The sequence below is a fragment of the Thamnophis sirtalis genome, unplaced genomic scaffold (assembly GCF_051295495.1).
Source record: "Thamnophis sirtalis isolate CommonGarterSnake01/CBP01778 unplaced genomic scaffold, rThaSir2_p1.2 scaffold_2, whole genome shotgun sequence".
In the NCBI taxonomy this organism is placed as follows: Eukaryota; Metazoa; Chordata; class Lepidosauria; order Squamata; family Natricidae; genus Thamnophis; species Thamnophis sirtalis.
In genome coordinates, this window is record NW_028261382.1 from 152,746,738 (window position 1) to 152,761,187 (window position 14,450).

Genomic DNA, 14,450 nt, shown 5'->3' on the forward strand with positions numbered 1-14,450 from the left:
ATTCCACCGTCTCCAAAGGGAGCCGCTGCAGACCTTAACCTTAGTGCAAGGAAGGGGGGGGGGAGTCAACTTGCATGTGCGATCATTACAAACAAGACCATTTGTCGGACCACTCTGACAAACACACCGCCACTTCCAGCCAATTCATGCTGCGGTTTGCCTCTGCGTTTCCTCGCCGACGCGATGCAGACCGTGCCATTCCTCCAGGAGCCCTTCAGCATTTATCGCTCTCCTCCCCCGGTTCCCCTCACCCCCAAGCGCCCTCTTTCTCAGTCCCAATCTTCAGGGCGCACCGAGACGATAAGTAAATCAGCAGAAAGAAGACGGGCGGGTCTAGCAAATAAAGCGTACTTCGCCATATAAATCAAGTCAGCCGTACCTAGTTTAGCCAAGTCATCCAATGAATTGGCCAGTTGGACCCAGGCCATAAATTCCTCTCGTTTGCGGGCTTGTGTGAATGTGCAGCGACTTCTACCCAAAGTATTTCCTCCCACCCCACCCCAGCTCGTAGACATGGGACGCAAACGTACATATCCACCCATCCCGTGTAATACCGGCGTTCTGCGGACCGATCCCGCTCGAAACCTTTCCCCGCGAACTGTTAACTTAAAAATGGCTCCTAGTATATACATCACTACGGATTTAAATCAAGGCAGCAGAGGAAGGCCTTAGAAGCTTCTGATCTTCCCCATTTCTCCAAATCTACTTTACATAAGAGATTTTCCCCAAACTGCGTGACAACCCCATGCAAAAGGCGAGATGGGAGGTCTGCGTACCTTATCAAAAAGCCGCAGCCGCAGAACCGGGACCCGGGGATCGAAGCCTGTTTCAGCGCGTCACAAGGACGTGCAGCAGCTGCAGCAGTCAGAGCCACGCGTCAGCAGCAGCAGCACAGCCGGGCTCTGCCCAGGACGAGCCCTCCGCAATTTTCAGCAAATCAGAAATGTGCAAGCGCTTGTAAGACCCCCCGACCGACCTAAGCGAGGTAGGAGCTACATCCGGCCAGTTTTTTTTAAAGTAGAAAATCAATTCTTTTACTTAGAACCGGATGCTGTACCATGAACACTTAATTATCAAAGACCGTCTCCCAGGCCTTATTATACATGGCACGCATTTGCAACACGGGGTTAGCCGCTTCTACTTTGTTTTGAAGGAAATGCAACCGGTTGAGTTAACGCCAACAGTTATTTGTCATCTCTTCATCAGAGACTGGAAAAGAAGGGTGGGGGAAGATGCGCCATCCAGAAGATTCCCAGGTTATTCCCAATTACTCTTTTATTCTACGCTTTGCCACTGCAGCAAATAAATATGGAAACAAGAAGGCAAGGGCAGCTTTTGACACCCTTCTTGCCCTCCTGGTCTGACCACCTAAGAAGACGGAACTGGACCATCTTATTGGCTAGAGAAAGAAAGGCTAGGCGGTCTCCTCTGCCTGCAGTTCTGGATAGTGCAGCACAGAATTAATAATGGAAGAACTACCTAATTTTGCCAACCACTGTAGCCTGGTGTGGGGAGATGGGGGATAAAGCAAACTACTTCAGTTCTTAACATCACCCACCAGGAGGGACAGAGAATGTAGGGAGAGCCAAAAATCCTTCTTCCATCTCTGCACCTCCCAGAGGGCGTAGTCCATTAGTTCATTGCTTTCTTTTGTATAGTCCCTCTCTTCTGGATAATAAAAGCATCTCAAAGTTGCAGAACAGATTGTTGATGAGGAGTCAGAGATACCACTACCAGTTGTCCAATCTTGTGCACCTTCAAAAGTAGTTGACAACTTTCATTTTCTGTCACACTAAAAATTACAAAATTGATAAAGAGGTGCATTTTTGTCAGAGATGGCAAATGAGAACCTGCACAGCACAAAGAATATGGTGTTTAAGTTGGCTAGAAATCCATTAGTACAACAATACTTCTTCCTGTCAAAGCAGGTTATAGTGATTTCCCCAAGGTAGCTTCACATTACTGGTCTCAAATGGGAAAGACTGAGAACAAGAATTTAAGCCACAGCTGAGCTAAACGCCAAAATTTTAGACGTAGTTAGAGTTACATATGATTTTCCCCAGGCCAAACAAAAAGGAATCATAGTGGCTTTGTTTAGGTTATGTGAACAGTTGTACAGCAGTTACCAAATACTTTGAATTTTCCTAATAATTGCTTCTCATATCATTCCCCAATATTAATTCATAGAATTGATCAAATGTTTTAATTCTACCAGCTTGGAATTTTTGTTTGGGTTACTATATGTAGATAAAATTTGCTTCTGTACTAAAGATTTACTCATATAGCCATTCTGCAATGCTTTCATCACTGGGAGGAAATTGTTTGGATATAAATTGTACTCCTTCCATAGCATGGCATTAGCATGGCTCCACAATGGACTTATATTGTGCTTATCCATATCTGGAGGGCAAAGAAGATTACCGTAGAATCAAAGAATCCTAGTGCTGGAAGAGACCTAGGAAGTCTTATTATCCAACCCTCCTACCTATGGCAGGAGTCCTTATTCCATACTGGACAAATAGTTATCCAATCTTTTCTTAAAAACTTCCAGTGATGGAGCTTCCACAACTTCGGGAAGCAAGCTGATCACTGTTTTCACTAGCAGAAATTTCTCCTTAGTTCCAGGTTGGATGTTCCTCTGATGAGTTTTCTATCCATTGCTTCTTGTCCTACCCACAGGTGCTTTGCAGAATAAATCGACCCCCTCTTCCTTGTGACAGTGCTTCAAGTATTGGAAGACAGCTATCTTGTCACCCCTAAGACTTCTCTTTATTAGGCTAAACACATGGTTTAGCCTCCATCCCCTTATTATCTTTGTTGCTTTTCTATGCACTCTTTCTAGGGCCTCATCATCTCTTTTATATTGTGGTAACCAGAACAGGATGCAGTATTCCAATATTTTTGATGGTGTCTCTCTGTTGATGCAGTTTAGAACTGCCCTGGTTAATGGAGAGATGCAGGAATCATTATCTAGACAAAAGCCCAGAAGCATTTTTAGGTCCAGAACAAGATGACATTCAGAAACAGATCAAGCAGATGCCTCCCTAATTTACTAAATTATAAGGAGAAGAGAGTACATCACATCAGATATACTATACATGATTCTATTATTATAACCAATCTCAATAATAATAGTTTTAACCCTCCTGTGAAGAATGTATTTCCTGGTCTGGGCTACCTAGTGGGGCTCACCCATGTGACAGTGAAAAGGAATAACATTTATTTTCCTGGCTGAAATATGAATTTTACCAGTTGTGGGGGAGGGGGGGACCCACCACCAAGTATAATGGCATATGAGAATGAGCTTGGGGCACTGGGAAGAGCCGCAGCCAGTGTAATGGTCAGATAAGAGGCAGCTTAGCCCACAACAGGAATGTGCGTGTGACAAACTCAGAAGGAACCCTCCCTAATTTTGTTACATCTTTGGCTGTAAAGGTGATGTATGTAAATGTCTTTTCAGGTTTGTTCTGTTATTGTAAACTTACAATAAAGTGGAATTAGTGGAATCTGAGAGTGCTTCTTGTCTGGACATCAACTACCATAAAGAATATGTAGCAGGATGATACTCATAAGGACTGAAATTTCCATCCCATTATTTTATTTTATTTTTTGTCTCCAAAGGACTGCTGATTTCAATGAATATTCAATGATGAGTGTGAGAGAGAGGGGGGGGAGGTGTTCTGCTTGAAGTGATTGTTTTTGATTACGTGCCATCAAGTAGCAGCCACACAGACAGACCTTCAAAATGATTTTTCCCAAACTCCACTAGATTTTCCACTAGTACAGCCATCATTTCCCTAAGTGAATCTTACTGTTTGTCATCCTTTTCTTCTCTTTTCACTATCCCAAGTCTCCTTCAGTCACTAAGTCGTGTCAGACTTTTCACAACCCCATGGACCATAGCTTGCCAGGCCCTCCTGACTTTCACTGCCTCCTGGAGTTTGCCCAAATTCATTGATTGACATCTTATCCTCTGCCATCCCCTTCTCCTTTTGCCTTCAATCTTTTCCAAGATAATGTTCCAGATGAGCATTAGGTATTGATCTGTACTACAAACTTAAAATAATTTGCTATTTTTCATATTCTTTTGGAACCTTAGTTAAGCAACTTCAATCAGCTGTCCTCAATTAACCTTCTAAAGTGATTCCAGAATACAAAAATAATATTTATATTCCAATTTATTTTTCATTGATTCAACTAATTTTATCTGGAAATAAGTTTCACTGGCTTCATAGGAATTTAAAGGTTTAATTTAATTTAAAGATGTTAATGTTTAGAACTGAATTGTTAACTAATCATTTCAGTAACCTATTTTAAGGTATTCTAAAATGTTTCCAAACATGATGCATTTCAGGTGAGCCCTAACTTCTTCAGTGGGTTATGACATGTAATTAAACTTATCTGGAAACATTACATTGATGAAACCTGCTTATATTTAATGATCCCTCTGGAAAAAATAAGTAAATTGTAATCAAAATGTATACATTACTCCTGTGCAGTTACTAAGGAAAATTGAATTGAATGTGACACTTGTATCTCCTATCCAAGTTAGATGGCAAATTATTTGAAATTGATGAGTGGTACAACTGATTTCTCTATTGTTTTGGGGGACTGACTGCGGGCCACTTTGAGCTGGATATTGATTATTTATTAGCACTGTGTTTTATTTATTGTAGTTTATTTTGATCTACTAAGAGTTCTGTGGTTTTATTTTATTTTATTATGAGCTCCCTTGAGTCAATTATAATTTACCAAAACATATCAAATATACTTTATCAAATAAAACTATCACAAAATACCATTTAAAAGCTGTTCAGAACATAATAAAAGTTGAATGAGAAGCAATCTATTGGTAACAAACTGGAATTTGTATGCAACAAAATTAATGTAAACTAATTTAAGAATTTATTCTAATAAGAATTCTAATATTTGTGAATGCAGTTCTGCTAATAGAAAATATATATGCTCAGATTTCCCTTCTTCTGAATCTCTTGTGGTTGTTTTCCTGACCTTTGAATGGAAGTTTTTCCAAGACAGCCTGAGACATGGAGAATTATAACATTAGGAAAGCAAGAAAAATCAGATATATTCCTTTTAGTGCTACACCCTTTGCCTTGATTACAGCAGTGGTTTTCAATCGGTGGTTAGCTGGGGGAGCCGCGATGGGGGGGCCACAATGTCATTACGGAGGAAGGGGTTTCATGAAGGCTTGAAGAAATGTTATGATTTAAATCTTTTTTAAATATATATTTTTAAACAAGCACAAACGGACAGAACAAAAAACATTAAAACCATCTTCCATTACAAATTATAGAAAGTGTGTCAGTTGGTTACAAAATTTCTATGCATCCCTTTCATAGTCATCACTTACAATTCATATCAAATCGCACTATGATTTAAATTTTGAGTTAAGTTTTGGTGATCTGTGGCCATGGTCCACAAAAAAGTATTTAAAGGGGGCCCATGGTGAAGAAAAAGTTGAGAACCACTAGTTACAGTGTTTTTAGACAAATCCTCAAAACAATCACAGTTTGGTGGGAAGGCTTAGAACACTCACGCACACGAGTCCCGCCATGAGGTTCTCCCCAAAACAAAACCATTTTCATCTCTTTCTAAATCTGTCACTGTCAATCTTCCCATGTCTCCCCTCTTTCTTTACTGTTCAGAGAACACCAAAAGCAGCTGACAGACAGACAGATATAGATGATATAGATGATAGATATGAAATGTGATAAAACAAATTTAAAACACTATTCAACAACTTACATTTTCACTATTTCAGTGCAGAGTGAGCATTTTAAATTATATTGAATAGAAAAAAAATAAAAATTATTCTAAAAAGAGGACTTGTTATGGTTTTAAAGCACAAACATGGGGGCCTGAATACTCTCAAATTAAGAAGGCTTTCTGTGTGATACCTGCCTCACCTCCTTTCCCAGAGGCACCTGGAAAGGACCTCTGAAAATGACAATATGTCTGGACTGGTGTATCTCGAAATACTTTCAAGATACTCCTCAATTTATGACCACAATTGGGGCTAGAACTTCTTTTGCTAAACAAGGCAATCATTAAGTGAATTGCTTTCAATTTTGTTATCTTTTTGCCCCAATCACTGAATGAATCCGGCTTTCCCTATTGACTTTGCTTGTCAGAAGCCCCCTGGGAAGACTGTAAACAGCAATTACATGACTTTGCAGCCATTGTAGATACATGCTGGTTGCCAAGCACCCAAATTCAGATCACATGACTGCAGAGCACCATGGGAATATTGCATGGTTGTAAATGTGAGGAGCTGTCATAATTCACTTTTTTTCAATATCATCATACCTTTGAACAGTCATTAAATGAATAAGCATAAAGTGAGGATTACTGGAGTATTTTAAGCAAATACATTATTTGACAATATAATATCTTTAGGGCAAATGGATTAAATATATGGAGGAAAGACTAAACTGTTCCATAGTTTGCTAGACGTTGGGACTACAGAAAGACTGGGTGAACAATGATCATATTCTCTTTCACTTTTTCTAAAATTGACATATAATAAGACATGGAATATTATCTTCCTACTAATTCCTAGTATCTTGAGACTAGAAAGACCCCAGTGTCTGATATTACTGATGAAATAAAAATGATAATTGTGTCCTTTCAGACTGCAACCCGCTATTTACTTAATGGAAAATAAATGCCACCGAGCTCAGTAGACTTCTGTCTGAGCAGACATATAGATAGGATTACACTATAAAGGACAAACAATTTATGAACTAATTACTATAAACAGGATCCATGTTCAGAATAGGATGATCTAACTACAATTTCACATGTCTTTCAAAAGTCAACTTCTAGAAACTGGCAGACCATTTATAATGATTAGAGCTTTGCCAAACAAGATGTTTGTAAACTGAACTTCCTTAGTACAAAGGAATTTATAGGGATCTTTAAATACTGAAAATACTGTGCAAAGCACGCACTCAGCAAACTGGTTGTTAAACTGGTAGGATCCCACCCCTGCCTCTACAAATATCTCTTGATAACTATATCCAAATCCAACCAGATCAAAAAGAAATGCAGCTAGTACCCAGGCATAACTATGTACAAAAGTGCCACAAAAAGCAGTCATGTGAAAATCCAGTGGCAGCTAAGGAACAAAGAAGACTCACAGATTGCTGACCTGTGCTTTCAAGAAGAAAAGAACTCATGCTAAACAGGATGAACCTCAATCCCAAAAGCCAGTTTCTATTTTACCTATATCACCTACAGCTTCTCTGGATTTCATGTTTCCACTCATACAGCCCATTAGTAGATAGTCATCATTCAAAGGCATCAACTACGTCCTTGGAATAGATTAAGAGTAACATCCGGAAATCACCAATAAGCCGCCCAGAGTTACTTAGTAGAGAAATTGGCAGCATACAAATTTAATAGATAATTATATCATAGCTTTACATAGGAGGTATACCCAACTCTGCTCCTAATACTCTAGTACACAGATTTATCCACCCTCAAGATGCATTTCAAGACAGTGGCCTATATCTTTTCCAATAAGGGGACAATTACTGTATATATCCCCACAAATACGTGCCGCATGTATTCATTGGAATTATTTTGATGTTATATACCTTTATGAATGGAATTAGAGAACCTGGGTAGCTGTGACTGGCACAGGCTGCAGCACTTAAAGAACTGCTCTTAAAATGTGAGAACCAGAAACTTGTTTCTTAAAAATAAGACCTACTGACAACACTGACACGAGGGTTTTTCCCTCTCGCCATTCCAGCTGCTGTTGCTGCAGCCATGGAGACCTCTGGCCATGCCTAGAGTCCTGCGTTCTATTCTGTGTTATACAATCTTTGCAGAAAGAGAAGGTGGGGGATGAGGAGGATGTGAACAGGGAGCCTGCCCCCCCTCCAGTTGGCGTCAACCCCTTCAGCCACCTCAAACTTTCAGACTTTGTCCTCTTTTCTGGACTCCGCAGGGGAAAAGATTAAGAGCGTAAAGACCCCCTCTCTCAAACTATTACCAACTCTATCCATTTTAAATCTGCGCCAACCGCTTTTGTGGTTCAAGAACTGCGTCTACCTTGTTTGTTGAGTGAAGGAGTGAATGTATGTATGAATGGGTGAGAGAGTGTTTCCCACTTTTAATTTGATTAATTTTTTATACTATTACTCTGTATTTTTTAACAATTACTGTGGGGTGTATATGAGGAGAATGGCTGTTTGTAGTGTATGATAGGACTGGGTGTGCGACCTGGAGCCCCCTCCACTGAGTGCAAATGCAGAAGTGGATGGGGGCCCAGATTCGCGCCCCATCCTGGAATGAATGATGAGTGTGGCCTGCCGGGAAGAATGGGGACTATGGGAAGGGGTGGGGGTCTACGGCGATGGGGGAGGGCCGGAGCATTTCGGTTACGACCGGGAGGGGCAGATATGATGGGAGCTGTAGGGCTGGCCAGGGAAGAGCTGAGGAGTTTGTTCAGTTTCTGTCGGACAAAATCACTCAGATTCGGGCGGACCTGGACTCTACTTGGGTAGCAGCAGCTGAGATGCCGAGGGAGAGTCTTAGTCAGATTTGCTGGGATGAGTTCGAGTTTGTCACCCCTGAGGAAGTGGACAAGGCCATGGGAGCGATGATTGCCTCTACCTGTTTATTGGACCCGTGTCCCTCCTGGCTGGTCTCGACCAGCAGGGATGTAACACGAGGCTGACTCCAGATGATTACGAACGCATCTCTACAGGAGGGGTCTTTCCCGCAGCCACTTAAGGAAGCAGTGATAAGGCCCCTTCTTAAGAACCCTTCTCTCGACCCAGCTATTCTTAAGAACTATCGTCCTATCTCCAACCTTCCTTTTTTGGGAAAGGTTGTTGAGAAGGTGGTGGCACTTCAACTCCGATGGACCTTGAATGAAGCAGATTATCTAGACTCCTTTCAGTCTGGTTTCAGGCCTAGATACAGCACAGAAACCGCTTTGGTCGCACTGACCGATGATCTCTGGCGAACCAGGGATAGAGGACATTCCTCTATCCTGGTGCTTCTTGACCTCTCAGTGGCTTTCGATACCATCGACCATGGTATCCTTCTGCGACGGTTGGAGGAGGTGGGGGTGAGAGGCACCGTTCTACGGTGATTCTCCTCTTACCTCTCTAACAGGTCGGTGTTGGTCGGGCGGCAGAGGTCGACCCCTAGGCCCCTTAAATGTAGGGTGCCGCAGGGTTTGGTCTTGTCCTCCCTCCTATTTAATATCTACATGAAGCCGCTAGGTGAGATCATTTGACAGCATGGGATTAAGTATCATCAGTATGCTGATGATACACACTTATATATCTCTGCCCCGTGCCAGATCAGTGTAGCGGCGGACGTGATGTGCCGGTGCCTGGAGGCTGTTAGGATCTGGATGGGGGTAAACAAACTTGCACTCAATCCCGACAAGACTGAGGGGCTATGGATGTTCCCCCCGAAGGATAGTTCAGACAGTCCATCCTTGATCCTGGGGAATGAAAACTTACACCCCTCAGAGAGGGCTTGCAATCTGGGGGTCCTCCTGGATTCACAGCTGACATTGGAACACCATCTGTCGGCTGTGACCAGGGGAGCCTTTGTCCAGGTTCGCCTGGTGCATCAATTGCGGCTCTACTTGGATCGGGAGGCACTCCAGACCATCACTCACGCCCTAGTCACCTCAAGGCTGGATTACTGCAACGCGCTCTACATGGGGCTACCCTTGAAAAGCGTTCGGAGACTGCAACTAGTCCAGAATGCAGCTGCGCGAGCGATATTGGGTGTACATAGGTACACCCATGTTACACCTATCCTCCGCGAGCTGCACTGGCTACCTATTGGTCTCCGGACACAATTCAAGGTGTTGGTGATTACCTGCATGGCTTAGGACCAGCATACCTGTGAGACCGCCTACTGCCACACTCCTCCCAACGGCCGGTAAGATCCCACAGAGTGGGCCTCCTTCAGATGCCGTCAGCCAGACAATGTCGGCTGGCGGCTCCCCGGAGGAAAGCCTTCTCTGTGGCTGCTCCGACCCTTTGGAACGAACTACCCCCAGAAATCCGGACCTCGCCCACTCTCATGGCCTTCAGAAAAGCTGTCAAGACCTGGCTATTCCGGCAGGCCTGGGGCTGTTGACCCCATTGTTGAGGTCCAGCCCCGACTAAAACGAATGTATCTGTGTTGTTTTTAACTTGTCTATTTTTATTTTTATTTTCTTTTATTGTTTTCCTCCCCTTGCTGTGAGCTGCCGGGAGTCCTCCGGGATTGGGCGGCCTATAAATAAAATTAAACTTGAAACTATATGATAACCTGACATGCGTTCCCTATCCAGGCTCCATCTATCACTAGCCCATCCCTTCCTTAAAACAACTACCTTGGTCTTGGACTTATTTGTGTTCAGTTAGTTTTAATGCACAATATGAACTAAACCTGCGCAACAGACTTCTTACTGGGGTGCATGGCAGCAATATTATACCATCTGCGTAAAGCAGAATATTCCTACAAGTTTTCAGTTTATATCTTTAATGAACCAAGTAAGATTGCATTAGCTTGGCAAGATTTCTGTCTATAGGCAAGGAACATAAGGGAAACTGCTTAGAAGAAAGTCAGCATGTTTTCCTTGGATTTTGGAGCCTGACAACCTAAATCCAGCTTGCTCTTCAGGTAGCAAGCTGCTTTCAGTTACCCAGTCTTCAATCTTTTATAAAAGATATTTAGCATTTAATTTTGCTATGGTGTCAATTAGACTAATCAATCTATAATTTGAGGGATCATTCTTATTGCCCTTTTGTAAATTGGGACCACAACAGAGAGCACCGAACCTGCTGGAATTTGTCAGGAATTATTTATACGAGTAAATAAAAAAAAACAAATAACCCCCCCTCGATTAAAGGCAGTGGTCTCCAACCTTGGCAACTTTAAGACCTGTGGACTTCAACTCCCAGAGTTCCTCAGCCAGATTTGCTGGCTGAGGAACTCTAGGAGTTGAAGTCCACAAGTCTTAAAGTTGCCAAGGTTGGAGACCACTGGATTAAAGGTATAAAGTTTTTAAAAATAAACAATAATTTTAATCAATTAAAATCAATTTTTATTTTCAGCTATCATTTCTATATTACTGTTTATAAGAAATGTAACCATGACCAAGAATGCATAATCACTACACACTCCAATTCAAGTGGTCTTGCTGAATTAAGTGCTCATTTAGAGCACCAATCTGGAGCAAAAGAAAAGGCCATGAGGCTTTTAATTTGAAACCTATTAAGTGTGTGATATGCTTCATTATAAACCATGTCTAATATCCCAAACATCTTGTAATGCAGAACTGTGTTATTTATATAACTCATAGTTATAACTTGAAATTATAACATTGAAATCTTTTTTAGTCTTTTCCTTAAGATCTCTGCTAAAATGTTGTCCAAACATTTCTATCAAAAAACATTTTGGTTTGGAATTAGGATTTGTTCCTGCAATAGAAACTTCTGTCCTATAAAGGTGGCTTTTCCACAATGTGCATCCTGCTAAGGGAATGAATGAGGATCTAGTTTTCAGAAAATCCTTATCAATTTATATAACTTCTCCCACAAATCTGCTCTGAAGAACTGGGAGAATTTTCCAGTAAGAAATTGCAGAAGCTAGAGAAAATATATATTTTTATTTATGCATTTATATAGAATATTTTTAGGCCATTCTGCATTACATGCTGTCAGAACAGCTTACAAATAAAATAATAATGTGCAAACAAAGGGAAACAAGAAATAAATGCATAAATCCATCACTTAACATACTCGTCAAACAAAAACAAAGTGAAGTCTAAGCTGGCCTCAAAATATACCTATCAAACCCCCAAATCACCCTAACTAGTTAGATGATATCTCTGTTCCACTCTCCAGTTTTGGACTCCTGGGACATTTTGAAGCTTTGGGAACTGCTGGTGGAAGCAGAAAAATGATAATGGATTAACTCTCTTATTCATAGCTGTGGAACATTTCAAATATACTTTAAATGGTTAACTGTTTACATAAACAGCTCATCCCATAGAAAAGGCTTACACATGATTCCACAAGTTTTCCCTCTCACTAAGATTGAAAATGTCATATAAAATGCCTGCTTTTGAGACTATAAAACTTTGCACAGACCACATTTTTTTCAGAAACTAGAAATAGGACATGAAGAGTTGTACCTGTACCCAGTCTGCATTAATTTTTCCTTCTAGTTTGACACATTGCCTAGTCACAGTTTTTCTTATTTTTAAGTAGCACTTGAAAACAATAATGATGCTACAATAATACTAGCACAATCCTAAAACAATTGGAGCAGTATGTGAATTAACAAATTCACCACCAGTCAATTGCAAAAGGCAGCTTTATTTGCAACTTGATTACATCCTGCGCTGATACCTCTAATACCATCAACATCTGCATATCCAAAGTTCTTGGGAAGGCCTCGATATGTGCATAAAAATGCCAAATCCAGTCTAAACATCTGGCTGTGTGATGAATCATAATAACAGCAGAAGCGTCTCCTGAATTTTTACTTGTTTTAGCTTATATAATTCATCATATAGAAAAATCACTTCCTGCGCCAAAATCAGTAATACATTAGATTTTATTTTAAATATTCTAAGAATGTATTTATAAAATATTATAATACATTATAAGCTCACAAAATGTAATAAACCACAAAATAAACTGTGTTATCTTGTGTTATCCATTTTTTATTCATTTTTTAAAGTCTTTATAAACTAGAGCTTTCATTTTAAAAAGTCAAATGCTATTGATGTTTTGTTACAGTGAAGATTTGTTCATTGTAGTATATTGGAGTCAGTACTGGTGGTGGCATTCTAGCATGCTTGAACACTTTTTAAAATCATTTTTTAAAAACTGAGCACTATTGGCATTCTACAGTATATTGATCAATTCTCCAAAAATCCTAAATGTAAGTTGCCAATTAGAGAGGGTGAGTGTTTTAATGCTGTGGTTATAGAAAGTAAGATTAATAACTAAGCAAAACAGGAATCATTTCAAAATTCAAATGATAAATATGTTTTGATAATCTGCTTCCCAACTTCTGGGAGTCTGTTAATATACCAAGCAATATATTTGAAGACTGTAGTTTTAATTACCCATAACAGAATGCTTTATTTGCAAGATTCTTTTATATAGCCTTATAGTAAACTAGAATTAGCTCCTCTGGGTAATATTTCCTTTCTGGCATACCAGGGAAAGTTGACATCAATCTTGAAAGTCTGAAAGTACAATTCTCCCATCATCTCCTTTACAGTCTGAGAGATTGGGGGGGGGGGGGATTCCTTCAAAGCATCTTTCTCCACCCATTATGCAGTTGCAAACTATGCCTTCTTTTATCTGACTGTTCCCTAGGCCACATCTCTTTGCCCTGTTTTTCAAAATCTTTCTGGAGGCTATCTATACTTTAAACTCAATATACATACGTACACATTAATGCCATTTTAAAATTTTATATGGAATTTCATAATTAGTGTGAACCTACTTGTAGACTGCCTCCATGGATAGGCTGCTAACTGTTCAATATGCCAGAAGCATTATAAGAAATGTTTAACTGCAGCTGTGAACAGCATCCTCAACTCCCTCTGTCTATTGTAATCTATAGCATGGGAACCAGGCCTCCTCAGTGACATCTTCTTTGGAATTAGGCTGACAGCTCTCTCTGCAAGTCATCTATTTAGGATAAGGTGACCAGACGTCCCGATTTTGGCGGGACAGTCATGATTTATAACAATTTGTCCCGTGTCCTGGGGCGTTTTAAAAAAGTCCCCATTTTCTGGCTTCATGTTGAAAGCCCAGTGGATTTGCTTAAGAAATCCTAACCGGGGCAAGACAAAAGACACTCTGTCTAAACCCTCTCTCTGTCTCAGTACTTTCATTGAAGATAAAACGTTAAAGCAAGAAAACGGACCCCCCCAACCCATTTTACTTACTTTTATAAGAAAAAATGTACCATAGAGCTCCAGGAAATACTTGGCTAGAGAGGTAGCGAGTGTTCCTTCCTGGATTTTCTGGAGGGGAGGGGCACGGAGGTTGGAGGTCGGCTCGTGTGGAAAAAATGGTGGCAAAGTTTCTTTGAAAAATATTTCCCTGGCTAATTTCACAATTTTAATTTACTCAGTTCTTTGTATTAACATCTACATCATTCTGGATTGACTTGGTGTGCTCATTTGACTTGGAGTGCTCACTGCTGGTAAGTGAGCTGGGGTTTTTTTCTTTTATTTTTTTAATGTATTTTAAAATAATATTTTATTTATTGTACATAGGATTTTTCAAAATAGTTTTATTCTGTGTGGATTCTTTTTTTAAAATTGTCTTAGACTATTTAAAAAAAGATTCTATCCAAAATAAATTGAAGTGAAATCATTTTTAAAAATTCTATGCACAATACTTTGAAATATATTGTGCATAGAATTTTTAAAAATA

At 40.3% G+C, this 14,450-nt stretch overlaps 1 protein-coding gene across 24 annotated transcripts in view; it reads right to left on the reverse strand.

Moving 5' to 3' along the window:
* The window catches only part of EPB41L3 (erythrocyte membrane protein band 4.1 like 3), a 157,511-nt gene that overhangs the window by 100,312 nt on the left and 42,749 nt on the right, over positions 1–14,450 (reverse strand). For 15 of the 24 annotated variants that reach the window (XM_087707238.1, XM_087707245.1, XM_087707230.1 and 12 more), the window contains exon 1: positions 777–893. The exons of 2 other annotated variants lie outside the window; for them this stretch is intronic. The gene's annotated coding sequence lies outside the window, so the exon portion shown is untranslated. Of the gene's footprint in view, positions 1–379; positions 487–776; positions 895–14,450 lie in introns of those variants that run through there. 7 more of the 24 variants (XM_087707251.1, XM_087707249.1, XM_087707250.1 and 4 more) reach the window with 3 other exon arrangements.